Raw genomic sequence first — 17861 nt, forward strand, 5'->3', positions numbered from 1 at the left:
TTTTCAAATGAGAGCTCAACTTATTTAGATACTGAAATGAGTCAGTTAATGTAAAGTTGGGGATGAAGGCACATTATTTAAAATGTAAGAGAATAAACATTATGTTTTCAGTATTACTCATATCTAAATGAATTTGATTTTATTGGTTGAAAATGAAGTGAAAAACAATTGCCTAGGGTGGTTTTAAGCACTTTTTTTGTTAAAAACGTATCTGAGTTTTTATGTATGTGTTGTTTTGTAGATGGCACAATAACAGTGGGCCCTGAGAAGTGTTTTGGGAGAGATTAAGGACTAAGAGTATGTAAGATGACTAGGACAAGAGTAGGGGGAGTGTGACGGTAAATGCATGAAGGCTTTGTCTTTACAAAAATGCAGTATTATCTATACTCAGACTGAGGTGCTGGGATGGAGAGCAGGGGCTTGAAGTATGGGGGCTGACCCCACAGCACTGTCCCCAGGGAATTCAAGTCCTCTCACAGCCAGTGACTTACTCTGTTTCCTTGGGGTTTTTCCCACCTAAACCTGTATTGTTTCTTTTTCATACATAAATTCAGCATTATAGTATCATTAAAAGAAGCCTTGAAGAGGCTTATTTTTCCTTTTGGTTGAAGGAAGGGAATAGTTAATAATAGTTTTCACCTCTTCTCCCACAAAGTACAGTCCAAATTTGTGCACAGAGATTGCTATGGTATTCAAGAGGTACTTGCATTTTAGCTCCTTAATTCCCTGGTAGGTGTTAGCTGTTTAGTGCCCCCTCACCCATCCCGTTTAGGCACATCCCAACAGACAGAACCAGGCTGAGTTACAGGGGGAGAGTGTCATCTCTGGCCCAGATTAAGATGGCCTCGTCAGAATGACCGTTGAGTAGGTACGGATGAATGGAATATTTAGTGGAGGAACCCTTTCCTTTTTCCTTCTTTTTGGGGTCTCTTCTTAAAATGAAAAGCTTCCAAAATATCAAATCTAGGGCTGTTTCCTAAATTACACTATTCTAGGCATCATTTTGATTCCCATGTCACTCCTTAACTCACTTCTTTGAGCACTACAAGTATGTTGTCAGCCACGAGACAGGACTTCCTAAATAGTGTGTGCACCAGCCTAACTCTGCCTTACTCAGAAACCAACCACCTAAGAGGAAACTCAGAAGATATTAATGAAAACTAATCGACAGTATGCACACTTCTCATGTAGGAACAAAATTAAAATTTTACATTTTTATTTTACAACGTAAATTACATTTTGTAGCAACAAAATGTAAATTTTGTAAATACAAAATTCTTTTTAAAGTCCTGTTTAAAGAACAATAGAACTAAGTGAAAATATTCAGAACGAGCTCCTTAGAAGAAAGGAGTAAGAATTTTTTACTGGGACTATTTCCCATCTCTAGAAAAAGTGCTTCTTCCCTTCCCCCTCCCTCTCCATGGTACGTTTTTGTGAAAATGCTTTTCTATCAGGTTTAAACAGTTTGACGTAGCTCATTGACAAGAACATATTATAAAACAAATCTAATTAAAGAGTAATATATGGTCTATTTGTGTTCCTGTTGTAATAATTTGATAAGTAAACTTCTGAGGGCAAAATTACTGTTTAAATCTATCAGTCTTAAAATGTTGCATGTTTGACATCGTTCCTAAGAGCCATGTAATTTTAAACTTTTAATTGCAGTTAGTGAATATGAAAGGATTTCTGAATAAAAATCTATCCACATTACTAAGCTTTGAAATAGTGTGATTTTCAAGAGCAAACTAGAACATTGAGGGTTCATAGGTTTACCGCCTCTGAAATTAGTATATTAATGTCTGCCAAACTTACACAGTGCTTCATGTATCTTAGTGTCTTTAATACAAATTATCAAAATGTGCACTTCTACAAAACGTAGAGTTATAAACCAGTGTTTTCCACTGATCAATTTTGGTATCTTTGGCATCAGTTTTCCTGATTAGTGGGGTCTTTTGATGAAATAGTTTAGCTGATAGTTTTGAGCACAGAAAGTACTCATTTTATTTTTTATTTTTGAGATGGAGCCTTGCTCTGTTGCCCAGGCTACAGTGCAGTGGCACGATCTCAGCTCACTGCAACCTCTGCCTCCTGGGTTCGAGCCATTCTTCTGCCTCAGCCCCTGAGTAGCTGGGATTACAGGCATGCACCACTATGCCCGGCTAAGTTTTGTATTTTTAGTGGAGACGGGGTTTCACCATGTTGGCCAGGCTGGTCTCCAACACCTGACCTCAAGTGATCTGTCTGCCTTGGCCTCCCAAAGTGCTGGGATTATAGGCGTGAGTCACTGTGTCCGGCCAGAAAGTACTCATTTTAGAATATCATTTGGAATGCTTATTGTAGCCATCTATTATTAATTTCTTCTGGAACATCTACTGTGAAGCATTCAGAAAATGCTAGAATTTAGTCTTTAAAACCCTTTGGCCAAATTAGAAGCTGGGCCTGTGCTTCCTTAGAAACGTCCAGAAAGCAATGTCTAGTCAGAAATACAGGAGAGAGGAGAGTGTGGTGTTGTGGGACTGAGTGATGACAGCATGACGTGGCCAGCTTTTCTGTGAAGCTTTCACCATCAGAAGACAATAGTCATTTCAGAGTGGTTGAGATGTTAATGTTCACAATATTAAGAAAATTTAAATATACAACTATGTACTGTAAAATAAACTGCAGATTAGCTGCAACTTGACAAGAGCAGGTTTATTGTTTGAGATCTGCATGAACAAATGGAAACAGGAATTACTATTGTAAGTAAGACTTTTTTTTGTTTGTTTGTTTTTTTGGAGACGGAGTTTTGCTCCATGGCCCAGACTGGAGTGCAATGGCATGATCTTGGCTCACTGCAACCTCTGCCTTCTGGGTTCAAGTGATTCTCCTGCCTTGGCCTCCCAAGTAACTGGGATTACAGATGTGCACCATTACGCTCGGCTAATTTTTTATTTTTAGTAGAGATGGGGTTTCACCATGTTGGCCAGGCTCGTCTCAAACTCCTGACCTCAGGGGATCCGCCCGCCTCGGCCTCCCAAAGTGTTGGGATTACAGGCATGAGCCACTGTGCCTGGCTGTAAGTCAGACTTTTTAAAGGAACTCTTTTGGATAGAAATGTAGTTGAACTTGCTTATCAGCAAGATTTCATGTGAACAAGCTAAAACTATCCCTTTCCAGTTTAATTTTTTTTTTAAAGAATCTAAATTGCAGGGGGCTTTCTTTTGAGCTGAGGGATGGACATTTCAAAAGTAGAGGAATAGCTGCGTTAGAAATTTGCCTGGGAAACCATTTCTCAATATGAGCTTTTCAAATTCCTGTAGATAAGAGCTCCACTTACCCTACTATCTAAAATTATTTATAGAAAAATGAGGACGGCCGGTCGTGGTGGCTCACCCCTATAATCCCAGCACTTTGGGAGGCCGAGGCCGAGGCAGGTGGATCACGATGTTGGGAGTTAAGAGACCAGCCTGGCCAACATGGTGAAACCCCATCTCTACTAAAAATACAAAACTTAGCTGGGCATGGTGGCACGTGTCTGTAATCCCAGCTACTCAGGGAGGCGGAGGCAGGAGAATTGCTTGAACCTGGGAGGCAAAGGTTGCAGTGAGCCGAGATCTCGCCTCTGCACTCCAGAGTAAGACTCTTGTCTCAAAAAAAACAAACGAAAAATGAGGAAATGTTAGGAAATTCAGATCAAAGTTTGCATATTTTGGGGATACTTGGGTAGAGAGGATTTTAGAAAACATTTGAAGTCCTTGGATTGTTAAAGTGGTGGCATAGTTTTCTGTGTATTTCAGGTAGTTCCCAAATAAAAAATACGCTCTAAAAGTTCACTTGTATGTTGACTTTTAGTAATATTTACCCATGGAAGCAATACTCTTGGTGTTAACTTTTAGTTTGTGCCCCCAAAGCTTACTCAAACCACAGGGGCCCTGAAAGGTAAGCAGTGGTACAGAACCAAACCATATCTGTATGTGTTCTGTACTCCAAGAAATTATAGGGCAACTTTTCTCCCTACTGCACCCTGCTGGTGAGATCGGAGAATAAATTCTCACTCCTGTCGGGCAGTGGCTCACACTCAGAAAGCAACTGAAGTTAAACTGGTCAGTGTTTTGTGGGGAAACTTTACAGAAAGTAAAGGCCAACCAACACAAAACCAGTGCACTTAACAAAAATACAACCAAGGACCCTCACAGGGTCCACTTCACTCTCCTGCTACCTCCACTTGAGCAGGTGCTGGTATCCATGGCTGAAAGACCTGAAGATAAATCACATCTCAGGACTTTTTGCAGACACTCCCCAGCATCAGCCCAGAGCCCAGTAGCTCTGCTGGGTGACTAGATCTAGAAGAAAAATAACAGTCACTGCATTTTGGCTCTCAGGATGCACCATCCTTAGGGAAAAGGGGAGAGCACCACACCAAAGGAGCAACCCGTGGTACAAAAGGAATCTGAACAGCAGCCCTTGAGTCCTAGATCTTCCCTCACATACTCTACCCAAATGAGAAGGAACCAGAAAAACAATTCTGATAATATGACAAAACAAGGTTTTTTAACACCCCAAAAGATCACACTAGCTCACCAACAGTGGATCCAAGCCAAGATAAAATCTCTGAATTGCCAGAAAAAAGAATTCAGAAGATCAACTATTAAGTCAATCAAGGAGGCACCAGAGAAGGGTGAAGTCTAACTTAAAGAAATTTAAAAAATGATATAGGGCCGGGTGTGGTGGCTCAGGCCTGTAATCCCAACACTTTAGGAGGCCGAGGCAGGTGGATCACTTGAGGTCAGGAGATCAAGACCAGCCTGGCCAACATGGCAAAACCCTGTCTCTACTAAAAATACAAAAATTAGCTGGGCATGGTGGTGGGCACCTGTAGTCCCAGCTACTGGGGAGGCTGAGGCAGGAGAATTGCTTAAATCTGGAGAGGCAGAGGTTGCAGTGAGCCGAGATTGTGCCACTGCACTCCAGCCTGGGTGACAGAGCAAGACTCCTTCTCAAAGAAAAAAAAAAAGATATAGGATAAGAATGGAAAAATCTCCAGTGAAATAGCATAAGTAAAAAACAATCATGGCTGGGGCGTGGTGGCTTACGCCTGCAATCCCAGCAGTTTGGGAGGCTGAGGCAGATGGAGTTCAAAACCAGCCTGGCCAACGTGGTGAACCCTGTCTCTACTAAAAATACAAAAATTAGTCAGGTGTGGTGGCGGGCACCTGTAATCCCAGCTACTTGGGAGGCTGAGATAGGAGAATCGCTTGAACCTGGGAGGCAGAGGTTGCAGGTAGCCAAGATTTTGCGATTGCACTCCAGCCTGGGTGACAAGAGTGAATCTCCATCTCAAAACAAAACAAAAAGCACAATTTCTAGAAATGAAGAACACACTTAGAGAAATGCAAAATGCATTGGAAGATCTCAGCAACAGAACTGAACAAGTGGAAGAAAGGAACTTCAAAGCTCAAAGACAAGGCTTTCAAATTAATCTGACAAAGACAAAAAGGAATTTAAAAAAAATGATCAAAACCTCCAAGAAGTTTGGGATTATGTTAAATCACCAAACCTGAGAATAATTGGTGTTCCTGAGGAAGAAGAGAAACCTAGAAGTTTGGAAAACATATCTGAGGGAATAATTGAAGAAAACTTTCTCAGCTCTGCTAGAGATCTAGACATCCAAATACAATAAATTCAAAGAACACCTGGGAAATTCATCACAAAAAGATCATTGCCTGGGCACATAGTCATCAGGTTATCTAAAGTCAAGAAAAAGGAAAGACTCTTAGGAGCTATGAGGCAAAAGCATCACATAACCTATAAAAGAAAACCTATCAGATTAATAGCAGATTTCTCAGCAGAAACCCTACAAGCTAAAAGGGACTGGGGTTCTATATTTAACTTCCTTAAACAAAGCAATTATCAGCCAAGAATTTTGTATCCAGCAAAATTAAGCTTCATAAATGAAGGAAAGATACAGTCTTTTTCAGACAAACAAATGCTGGGAGAATTTGCCACTACCAAGCCAGCACTAAAAGAACTACTAAAGGCCAGGCGCAGTGGCTCACACCTGTAATCCCAGCACTTTGGGAGGCTGAGGCAGGTGGATCACAAGGTCAGGAGATTGAGACCATCCTGGCTAACATGGTGAAACCCTGTCTCTACTAAAAATACAAAAAAAAAATTAGCCGGGTGTGGTGGCAGACACCTGTAGTCCCAGCTACTCGGGAGGCTGAGGCAGGAGAATCGCGTGAACCCAGGAGGCGGAGCTTGCAGTGAGCCGAGATCACGCCACTGCACTCCAGCCTGGGCGACTGAGCAAGACTCCGTCTCAGAAAAAAAAAAAAAAAAAGAACTGCTAAAAGGGGAGCTCTAATTCGTAAATCCTCGAAATCATCAAAATAGAATATCCTTAAAGCATAAATCTCACAGGACCTATAATTTTTCACTGCAATACAATGGAAAAAAAAACACTAAGGCATTCAGGCAACAAACAGTATGATGAATAGAAAAGTACCTCACATCTCAATACTAACATTGAATGTAAATGGCCTAAATGCTCCACCTAAAAGATATGAAATGGTAGAATGGATACGACTTCATCAACCAAGTATATTCTATCTTCAAGAGACCCACCTGACACATAAAGACTCACATAAACTGAGGTAAAGGGGTGGAATAGCTAACTCCTGCTTGCTTTTGGTGTCCATTTGGATGGAATATCTTGAATGGAATAGCTAGAAAACCTAGAGGAGTTGGATAAATTCCTGGAAATATCCAACCCTCCTAGATTAAGCCAGCAAGAAACAGAAACTTTGAACAGGCCAATAATAAGCAGCAAGATTGAAATGGTAATTAAAAAGTTACTAACAAAATACCAATGGGATATTTGTTACCCATGGAATATCTTTCCATGCAAATGGACAACAAAAGCAAGCAGGAGTAGCTATTTTTATATCACACAAACTTTTAATCAACAGCAGTTAAAAATGACAAAGAGGGGAACTATATGATGATAAAAGGACTAGTCTAGCAGGAAAATATCACAATCCTAAATGTATATATGCACCTCATTCTGGAGCTCCCAAATTTATAAAACAATTACTACTAGACCTAAGAAATAAGATAAATGGCAACACAATAATAGTGAGGGACTTTAATACTCCACTGATAGCACTAGACAGGTCATCAAGACAAAAAGTCAACAAAGAAACAATGGACTTAAACTATACCCTAGAACAAATGGACTTAACAGATACTTACAGAACATTCTACCCAAAAACTGCAGAGTATACATTCTATTAATCAGCACATGAAACATTCTCCAAGATAGACCATATATGATAGGCCACAAGTCTCAATACATTTTTAAAAATAAAAATCATACCAAGTACTCTCACAGACCACAGTAGAATAAAATTAAAAATCAACTCCAAAAGGAACCCTCAAAACCATGCCAATAGATGGAAATTCAGTAACCTGCTCCTGAATGATCGAGTCAACAATGAAATCAAGATGGAAATTTAAAAAATTATTTTGGCCGGGCGCGGTGGCTCAAGCCTGTAATCCCAGCACTTTGGGAGGCCGAGACGGGCGGATCACGAGGTCAGGAGATCGAGACCATCCTGGTGAAAAGGGTGAAACCCCGTCTCTACTAAAAACTACAAAAAACTAGCCGGGCGAGGCGGCGGCGCCTGTGGTCCCAGCTACTCGGGAGGCTGAGGCGGGAGAATGGCGTGAACCCGGGAGGCGGAGCTTGCAGTGGGCTGAGATCCGGCCACTGCACTCCAGCCCGGGCGACAGAGCGAGACTCCGTCTCAAAAAAAAAAAAAAAAAAAAAAAATTATTTGAACTGAATGATAATAGTGACAACAACTATCAAAACCTCTGGAATACAGCAAAGGCAGAACTAAGAGTAAAGTTCATAGCATTAAATGCCTACATCAAAAAGTCTGAAAGAGCATAGACAGACAATCTAAGGTCACACCTCAAGGAGTTAGAGAAACAATCAAACAAACCCAAACCCAGTAGAAGTAAAGAAATAACCAAGACCAGAGCAGAATTAAATGAAATTGAACCCCCCCACAAAAAAAAACCACAATATAAAAGATAAATGAAACAAAAAGCTGGTTCTTTGAAAAGATAAATGAAATTGATAGACCATTAGTGAGATTAACCAAGAAAATGAGAGAGAAGATCCAAAGAAACTCAATTAGAAACAAGCAGGACATACTACAACCGATACCACAGAAACAAAAAAGATGTTTCAAGGCTACTATGAACAGCTTTACATGCATAAACTAAAAAACCTAGAGATGGATACATTCCTGGAAATATACAACCCTCCTAGATTAAATAGGAAGAAATAGAAACTCTGAATGGACCAATAACAAGCAGTAAGATTGAAATGGTAATTTAAAAATTACCAACAAAAATAGGCTTGGCGCAGTGGCTCATACCTGTAATCCCAGCACTTTGGAAGGTTGAGGCGGGTGGATTACGAGGTCAGGAGTTCAAGAGACCAGCCTGGCCAACATGGTGAAACGCTGTCTCTACTAAAAATACAAAAATTAGCCTTGCACAGTGGTGGGCACCTGTAATCCCAGCTACTTGGGAGGCTGAGGCAGAAGAGTCGCTTGAACCCAAGAAGTGGAGGTTGCAGCAGTGAGCAGAGATCGTGCCACTGCACTCCAGCCTAGGTGACAGAGCAAGACTCTGTCAAAAAAAAAAAAAAAAAAAAAAAACCCGACAAAAAAAAAAAAAAGTCCAGGACCAGGTGAATTCACAGCTGAATTCTATCAGACATTCAAAGAAGAATTGGTACAAATCCTATTGACACTATTCCGAAAGATAAAGAGGGAATCCTCCCTAAATCATTCTATGAGGCCAGTATCACCCTAATACCAAAACCAGGAAAGGACATATCAAGAAAACAAAACTATGGACCAATATCCCTGATGAACACAGATGCAAAAATCCTCAACAAAATCCTAGCTAACCAAATGCAACAGCATATCAAAAAGATAATCCATTAGATCAAGTGGGTTTCATACCAGGGCTGCGGGGATGGTTTAACATCTGAAAATCAATAAATGTGACCTACCACATAAACAGAATTAAAAACAAACATCACATGATCATCTGAACAGACCAGAAAAAGCATTTGACAAAATCCAGCATCCTTTTATGATTAAAACCCTCAGCAAAATCAGCATAAAAAGGGACATACCTTCTATGCTGGAGTTTGAAACCAGCCTGGCCAACATGGTGAAACCCGTCTCTACTAAAACTAGAAACTACAAAACTAAAACTACAAAAAGTAACTGGGCATGATGGCAGGCACCTGTAATCCCAGCTACTGGAAGGCTGTGAGGTAGGAGAATCACTTGATCCCAGGAGGCAGAATTTGCAGTGAGCCCAGATCGTGCCACTGCACTCCAGCCTGGGTGACAGAGTGAGACTCTGCCAAAAAAAAAAAAAAAAAAAAAAAGCATATAGACCAAAGGAATGGAATAGAGAACCCAGAAATGAAGCCAAATACTTGCAGTCAACAAAGCTATTCAACAAATGGTGCTGGGACAATTGGCAAGTCACATGTAGAAGAACGAAACTCGATCCTCATCTCTCACCTTATAGAAAAATCAACTCAAGATGGATCAGAGACTTAAATCTAAGACCTGAAACTATAAAAATTCTAGAAGATAACATTGGAAAAACCCTTGTAGACACTGGCTTAGGCAAAGTGTTCATGACCAAGAACCCAAAAGCAAATGCAACAAAAGCAGATAAACAGATGGGACTCAGGTAAACTAAAATGCTTCTGCACAGCAAATCACCAGTAAACAGACAACCCACAGAGTGGGAGAAAATCTTTGCAATCTATACAACTGACAAAGGACTAATATCCAGAATCTACAAGGAACTCAAACAAATCAGCAAGAAAAAAAAAAAAATCCTGTGTCTGGAATTGGTGAGTTCTTGGTCTCACTGACTTCAAGAATGAAGCCGCGGACCCTTGCAATGAGTGTTACAGTTCTTAAAGATGATGTGTCCAGAGTTTGTTCCTTCAGACACTCAGATGTGTCTGGAGCTTCTTCCTTCTGGTGGGTTCGTGGTCTCGCTGTCAGGAGTGAAGCTGCAGACCTTCATGGTGAGTATTACAGCATGTCTGGAGTTGTTTGTTCTTCCTGGTGGGTTCGTGGTCTCGCTGGCTTCAGGAGTGAAGCTGTGAGTGTTACAGCTCATAAACGCAGCATGGACCCAAAGAGTGAGCAGCAGCAAGATTTATTGCAAAGAGTGAAAAAATACAGCTTCCACCCTGTGCAAGGGCACCCAAGCGGGTTGCCACTGCTGGCGCAGGCTTTTATTCCCTTATCTGGCCCCACCCACACCCTCCTGATTGGTCCATTTTACAGACAGCTGATTGGTCTATTTTACAGAGAGCTGACTGGTGTGTTTTGACAGTGTGCTTACAATCCTTGAGCTACAGAGTCACAGAGTGCTAGTTAGTTAGATACAGAGTTAGCTAGATACAGAGTACCAGTTGGTGTATTCACAAACCCTGAGCTAGATACAGAGTGCTGACTGGTGCACATACAATCCTCCAGCTAGATATAAAAGTTCTCCAAGTCCCCATCCAGTTCAGGAGCCCAGCTGGCTTCACCCAGTGGATCCTGCACCAGGGCTGCAGGCTGAGCTGCCCGCCAGTCCCGAGCGCCACCTGCGCTCCTCAGCCCTTGGGCTGTCCAAGGGATGGGGTGCCATGGAGCAGGGGGCGGTGCCCGTCGGGGAGGCTCAGGCTGTGCGGGAGCCCACGGCAGGGGGAGGAGCTCAGACATGGCAGGCTGCAGGTCCGGAGCCCTGCCCAGCGGGGTGGAAGCTAAGGCCCAGCGAGAATTTGAGTGTGGCGCCAGCGGCCAGCACTGCTGGGGGACCTGGCGCAACCTCCGCACCTGCTGGCCAGGGTGCTAAGCCCCTCACTGCTCTGGGCCTAAGATGCCAGCTGGCCGCTCCATGTGCTGGGAGGAGTCCGCGCCTCCGGAACTCGCACTGGCCGGGAAACACTGCGGGCAGCCCTGGTTCCCACCCATGCCTCTCCCTCCACACCTCCCCGCAAGCAGAGGGAGGCAGCTCTGGCCTCAGCCAGCCCAGAGAGGGGCTCCCACAGTGCCGTGGCAGGCTGAAGGGCTCCTCAAGTGCTGCCAGAGTGGACGCTGAGGCCAAGGAGGCACCGAGAGGGAGGGCTGCTAGCACGTTGTCACCTCTCAGTCCCATCAACAGTGGGCTAAGGACATGAACAGATAATTCTCAAAAGCAGATATACAAATAGCCAAAAAACATATGAAAAAATGTTCAACTTCACTTATTATCAAGGAAATGCAAATCAAAACCACAATGTGATACCACCTTACTCCTCCAAGAATGGCCATAATCAGAAAATTAAAAAAAATAGTGGATATTGGTGTGGATGTGGTGAAAAAGGAACACTTTTACACTGTTAGTAGGAATGTAAACTAGTGCAACCACTATGGAAAACAATGTGGAGATTCCTTCAAGAACTAAAGGTAGGATCCACACCAAGATGGCCGAATAGGAACAGCTCCAGCCTCCAGCTCCCAGTGTGAGCGACACAGAAGACTGGTGATTTCTGCATTTCCAACTGAGGTACCGGGTTCATCTCACTGGGGCGTGTTGGACAGTGGGTGCAGGACCGTGGGTGCAGCCCAGTGAGCGAGAGCCGAAGCAGGGTGAGGCATCGCCTTACCCGGGAAGGGAATTCCCTTTTCTAGCCAAGGGCAACTGTGACACACAACACCTGGAAAATTGGGTCACTCCCACCGTAATACTGTGCTTTACCAAGGACTTTAGCAAACAGCACACCAGGAGCTTATATCCTGCACCTGGCTCGGAGGGTCCCATGCCCACGGAGCCTCCATCACTGCTAGCATAGCAGTATAAGATCTAACTGCAAGGTGGCAGCGAGGCTGGGGGAGGGGCGCCCGCCATTGCTGAGGCTTAAGTAGGTAAACAAAGCGGCCTGGAAGCTAGAACTGGGTGGAGCTCACCACAGCTCAAGGAGGCCTGCCTGCCTCTGTAGACTCCACCTCTGGGGACAGGGCATAGCCAAACAAAAGGCAGCAGAAACCTCTCCAGATATAAATATCCCTCTCTGACAGTTTTGAAGAGAGTAGTGGTTTTCCCAGCATGGAGTCTGAGATCTAACAACAGACAGATTGTTTGCTAAAGTGGGTCCCTGACCCCCGAGTAGCCTAACTGGCAGACATCACCCACTAGGGGCAGACTGACACCTCACACCTCACACAGCTGGTACACCTCTGAGACGAAGCTTTCAGAGGAACAATCAGACAGCAACATTTACTGTTAAGCAATATTCACTCTTCTGCAGCCTCCCCTACTGATACCAAGGCAAACAGGGTCTGGAGTGGACCTCTAGTAAACTCCAGCAGACCTGCAGCTGAGGGTCCTGACTGTTAGAAGGAAAAATAAACAGAAAGGACATCCACACCAAAACCCCATCTGTACGTCACCATCATCAAAGACCAAATGTAGATAAAACCACAAATTTGGGGAAAAAGCAGTACATAAAAGCTGGAAATTCTAAAAATCAGAGCACCTCTCCCCCTCCAAAGGAATGCAGCTCCTCGCCAGCAAGGGAACAAAGCTGGACGGAGAATGACTTTGACGAGTTGAGAGAAGACTCCAGACAAACTTCTCCAAGCTAAAGAAGGAATTACGAAACCAGCGCAAAGAAACTAAAAACCTTGAAAAAAGATTTGATGAATGGCTAACTAGATAACCAATGCAGAGAAGTTCTTAAACAAATTGATAGAGATGAAAACCATGACACGAGAACTACATAACAAATGCACAAGCTTCAGTAACCAACTCAATCAACTGGAAGAAAGGGTATCAGTGATTGAAGGTCAAATGAATGAAATGAAGCGAGAAGAGAAGTTTAGAGAAAAAAGAATAACAAGAAATGAACAAAGCCTCCAAGAAATATGGGACTATGTGAAAAAACCAAATCTATGTCTGATTAGTGTACCTGAAAGTGACGGGGAGAATGGAACCAAGTTGGAAAACACTCTGCGGACATTATCCAGGAGAACTTCCCCAACCTAGCAAGGCAGGCCAACATTCAAATTCAGGAAATACAGAGAATGCCACAAAGATACTCCTCGAGAAGAAGAACTCCAAAACACATAATTGTCAGATTCATCAAAGTTGAAATGAAGGCAAAAATGTTAAGGGCAGCCAGAGAGAAAGGTCGGGTTACTCACAAAGGGAAGCCCATCAGACTAACAGCAGATCTCTTGGCAGAAACTCTACAAGCCAGAAGAGAGTGGGGGCCAATATTCAACATTCTTAAAGAACAGAATTTTCAACCCAGAATTTCATATCCAGCCAAACTAAGTTTCATAAGTGAAGGAGAAATAAAATCCTTTACAGATAAGCAAATGCTGAGAGACTGTGTCACAACCAGGCCTGCCCTACAACAGCTCCTGAAGGAAGCACTAAACATGGAAAGGAACAACCTGTACCAGCCACTGCAAAAACATGCCAAAATCTAAAGACCATCAATGCTAGGAAGAAACTGCATCAACTAATGAGCAAAATAACCAGCTAACATCATAATGACAGGATCAAGTTCACACATGACAATATTAACCTTAAATGTAAATGGGCTAAATGCTCCAATTAAAAGACACAGAATGGCAAACTGGAAAAGAGTCAAGACCCATCAGTTTGCTGTATCCAGGAGACCCATCTCACATGCAGAGACACACATAGGCTCAAAATAAAGGGACAGAGGAAGATCTACCAAGCAAATGGAAAACAAAAAAAGGCAGGGGTTGCAATCCTAGTCTCTGATAAAACAGACTTTAAATCAACAAAGATCAAAAGAGACAAAGAAGGCCATTACATAATGGTAAAGGGATCAATTCAACAAGAAGAGCTAACTATCCTAAATATATATGCACCCAATACAGGAGCACCTAGATTCATAAAGTCCTTAGAGACTTACAAAGAGACTTAGACTCGCGCACAATAATAATGAGAGACTTTAACACCCCACCGTCAACATTAGACAGATCAACGAAACAGAAAGTCAACAAGGATATCTAGGAATTGAACTCAACTCTGCACCAAGTAGACCTAATAGACATCTACAGAACTCTCCACCCCAAATCAACAGCATATACATTCTTCTCAGCACCACATCGCACTTATTCCAAAATTGACCACATAGTTGGAAGTAAAGCACTCCTCAGCAAATGTACAGGAACAGAAATTATAACAAACTGTCTCTCAGACCACAGTGCAATCAAACTAGAACTCAGGACTAAGAAACTCAATCAAAACCGCTCAACTACATGGAAACTGAACAACCTGCTCCTGAATGACTACTGGGTACATAACAAAATGAAGGCAGAAATAAAGATGTTCATTGAAACCAATGAGAACAAAGATACAACATACCAGAATCTCTGGGACACATTTAAAGCAGTGTGTAGATGGAAATTTATAGTACTAAATGCCCACAGGTGAAAGCAGGAAAGATCTAAAATTGACACCCTAACATCACAATTAAAAGAACTAGAGAGGCAAGAGCAAACACATTCAAAAGCTAGCAGAAGGCAAGAAATAACTAAGATCAGAGCAGAACTGAAGGAGACAGAGACACAAAAAACCCTTCAAAAAAAATCAATGAATCCAGGAGCTGGTTTTTTGAAAAGATCAACAAAATTGGTAGACTGCTAGCAAGACTAAAAAAGAAGAAAAGAGAGAAGAATCAAATATACATGATTAAAAAATGATAAAGGGGATATCACCACTGACCCCACAGAAATACAAACTACCATCAGAGAATACTATAAACACCTCTACGAAAATAAACTAGAAAACCTAGAAGAAATGGATACATTCCTGGACACATACACTCTCCCAAGAATAATCCAGGAAGAAGTTGAATCCCTGAATAGACCAATAGCAGGCTCTGAAATTGAGGCAATAATTAATAGCCTACCAACCAAAAAAAGTCCAGGACCAGATGGATTCACAGCCGAATTCTACCAGAGGTACAAGGAGGAGCTGGTATCATTCCTTCTGAAATTATTCCAAACAACAGAAAAAGAGGGAATCCTCCCTAAATCATTTTATGAGGCCAATTTCATCCTGATACCAAAGCCTGGCAAAGATACAACAAAAAAAGAGAATTTTAGACCAATATCCCCGATGAACATCGATGCCAAAATCCTCAACAAAATACTGGTAAACTGAATCCAGCAGCACATCAAAAAGCTTATCCACCATGATCAAGTGGGCTTCATCCTTGGGATGTAACGCTGGTTCAACATATGCAAATCAATAAATGTAATCCAGCATATAAAGAGAACCAAAGACAAAAACCACATGATTATCTCAACAGATGCAGAAAAGGCTTTTGACAAAATTCAACAGCCCTTCATGATAAAAACGCTCAATAAATTCGGTGTTGATGGAACATATCTCAAAACAATAAGAGTTATTTATGACAAACCCACAGCAAATATCATATTGAATGGGCAAAAACTGGAAGCATTCCCCTTGAAAACTAGCACAAGACAGGGATGCCCTCTCTCATCACTCCTATTCAACGTAGTGTTGGAAGTTCTGGCCAGGGCAATCAGGCAAGAGAAAGAAATAAATGGTATTCAATTAGGAAAAGAGGAAGTCAAATTGTCTCTGTTTGCAGATGACATAATTGTATGTTTAGAAAACCCCATCGTCTCTGCCCAAAATCTTCTTAAGATGATAAGCAACTTCAGCAAAGTCTCAGAATACAAAATCAATGTGCAAAAATCACTAGCATTCTTATACACCAATAACAGACAGCCAAATGATGAGTGAACTCCCATTCACAATTGCTTCCAAGAGAATAAAATACCTACGAATCCAACTTACAAGGGATGTGAAGGACCTCTTCAAGGAGAACTACAAACCACTGCTCAATGAAATAAAAGAGGACACAAACAAATGGAAGAACATTCCATGCTCATGGATAGGAAGAATCAATATTGTGATAATGGCCATACTGCCCAAGGTAATTTATAGATTCAATGCCATCCCCATTAAGCTACCAATGGCTTTCTTCACAGAACTGGAAAAAACTACTTTAAAGTTCATATGGAACCAAAAAAGAGCCCGCATTGCCAAGCCAATCCTAAGTCAAAAGAACAAAGCTGGAGGCATCACGCTACCTGACCTCAAACTATACTACAATGCTACAGTATCCAAAACAGCATGGTACTGGTACCAAAACAGAGCTATAGACCAATGGAACAGAACAGAACCCTCAGAAATAATACCACACATCTACAACCATATGATCTTTGACAAACCTGAGAGAAACAAGAAATGGGGAAAGGATTCCCTATTTAATAAATGGTGCTGGGAAAATTGGCTAGCCATAAGTAGAAAGCTGAAACTGGATCCTTTCCTTACTCCTTATACGAAAATTAATCCAAGATGGATTAGAGACTTAAATGTTAGACCTAATATCATAAAAACCCTAGAAGAAAACCTAGGCTACCATTCAGGGCAAGGCATGGGCAAGGACTTCATGTCTAAAACACCAAAAGCAATGGCAGCAAAAGCCAAAATTGATAAATACTATCTAATTAAACTAAAGAGCTTCTGCACAGCAAAAGAAACTACCATCACAGTGCACAGGCAACCTACAGAATGGGAGAAAATTTTTGCAATCTACTCATCTGACAAAGGGCTAATATCCAGAACCTACAAAGAACTCAAACAAATTTACAAGGAAAAAAAAAAAAAACCATCAAAAAGTGGACAAAGTACATGAGCAGACACTTCTCAAAAGAAGACATTTATGCAGCCAACAGACACATGAAAGAACGCTCATCATTGCGAGCCATCAGAGAAATGCAAATCAAAACCACAATGAGATACCATCTCATACCAGTTAGAATGGAGATCATTACAAAGTCAGGAAACAACAGGTGCTGGAGAGGATGTGGAGAAATAGGAACACTTTTACACTGTTGGTGGGACTGTAAACTAGTTTAACCATTGTGGAAGACAGTGTGGCGATTCCTCAAAGATCTAGAACTAGAAATACCATTTGACCCAGCCTTCCCATGACTGGGTATATACCCAAAGGATTATAAATCATGCTGCTATAAAGACACTTGCACACATATGTTTATTGTGGCACTATCCACAATAGTAAAGACTTGGAACCAACCCAAATGTCCATCAATGACAGACTGGATTAAGAAATTGTGGCACATATACACCATGGAATACTATGCAGCCATAAAAAAGGATGAGTTTGTGTCCTTTCTAGGGACATGGATGCAGCTGGAAACCATCATTCTCAGCAAACTATCACAAGAACAGAAAACCAAACACTGCATGTTCTCACTCATAGGTGGGAACTGAACAATGAGATCACTTGGACACAGGAAGGGGAACATCACACACCGGGGCCTGTTGTGGGGTAGGGGGAGGGGGAAGGGATAGCATTAGGAGATATACCTAGTGTAAATGACAAGTTAATGGGTACAGCACACCAACATGGCACACGTATACATATGTAACAAACCTGCACGTTGTGCACATGTACCCTAGAACTTAAGTATAATAAAAAATAAAAATAATAATAAAAAGTTTGAAATATTGCAAGCATTACCAAAATGTGATACAAAGACACAAAGTGAGCATGTACTGTTGGAAAAATGGTGCTGACAGATTTGCTCCAAGGATGCAGGGTTGCCACAAACCTTCAATTTGTAAAACTGCAGTATCTGCAAAGTACAATAAAACAAAGCATGATAAAACAAGGTTAAAAAAAAAAAAAGAACTAA

This window comes from Piliocolobus tephrosceles, chromosome 6 (genome assembly GCF_002776525.5).
Source record: "Piliocolobus tephrosceles isolate RC106 chromosome 6, ASM277652v3, whole genome shotgun sequence".
In the NCBI taxonomy this organism is placed as follows: Eukaryota; Metazoa; Chordata; class Mammalia; order Primates; family Cercopithecidae; genus Piliocolobus; species Piliocolobus tephrosceles.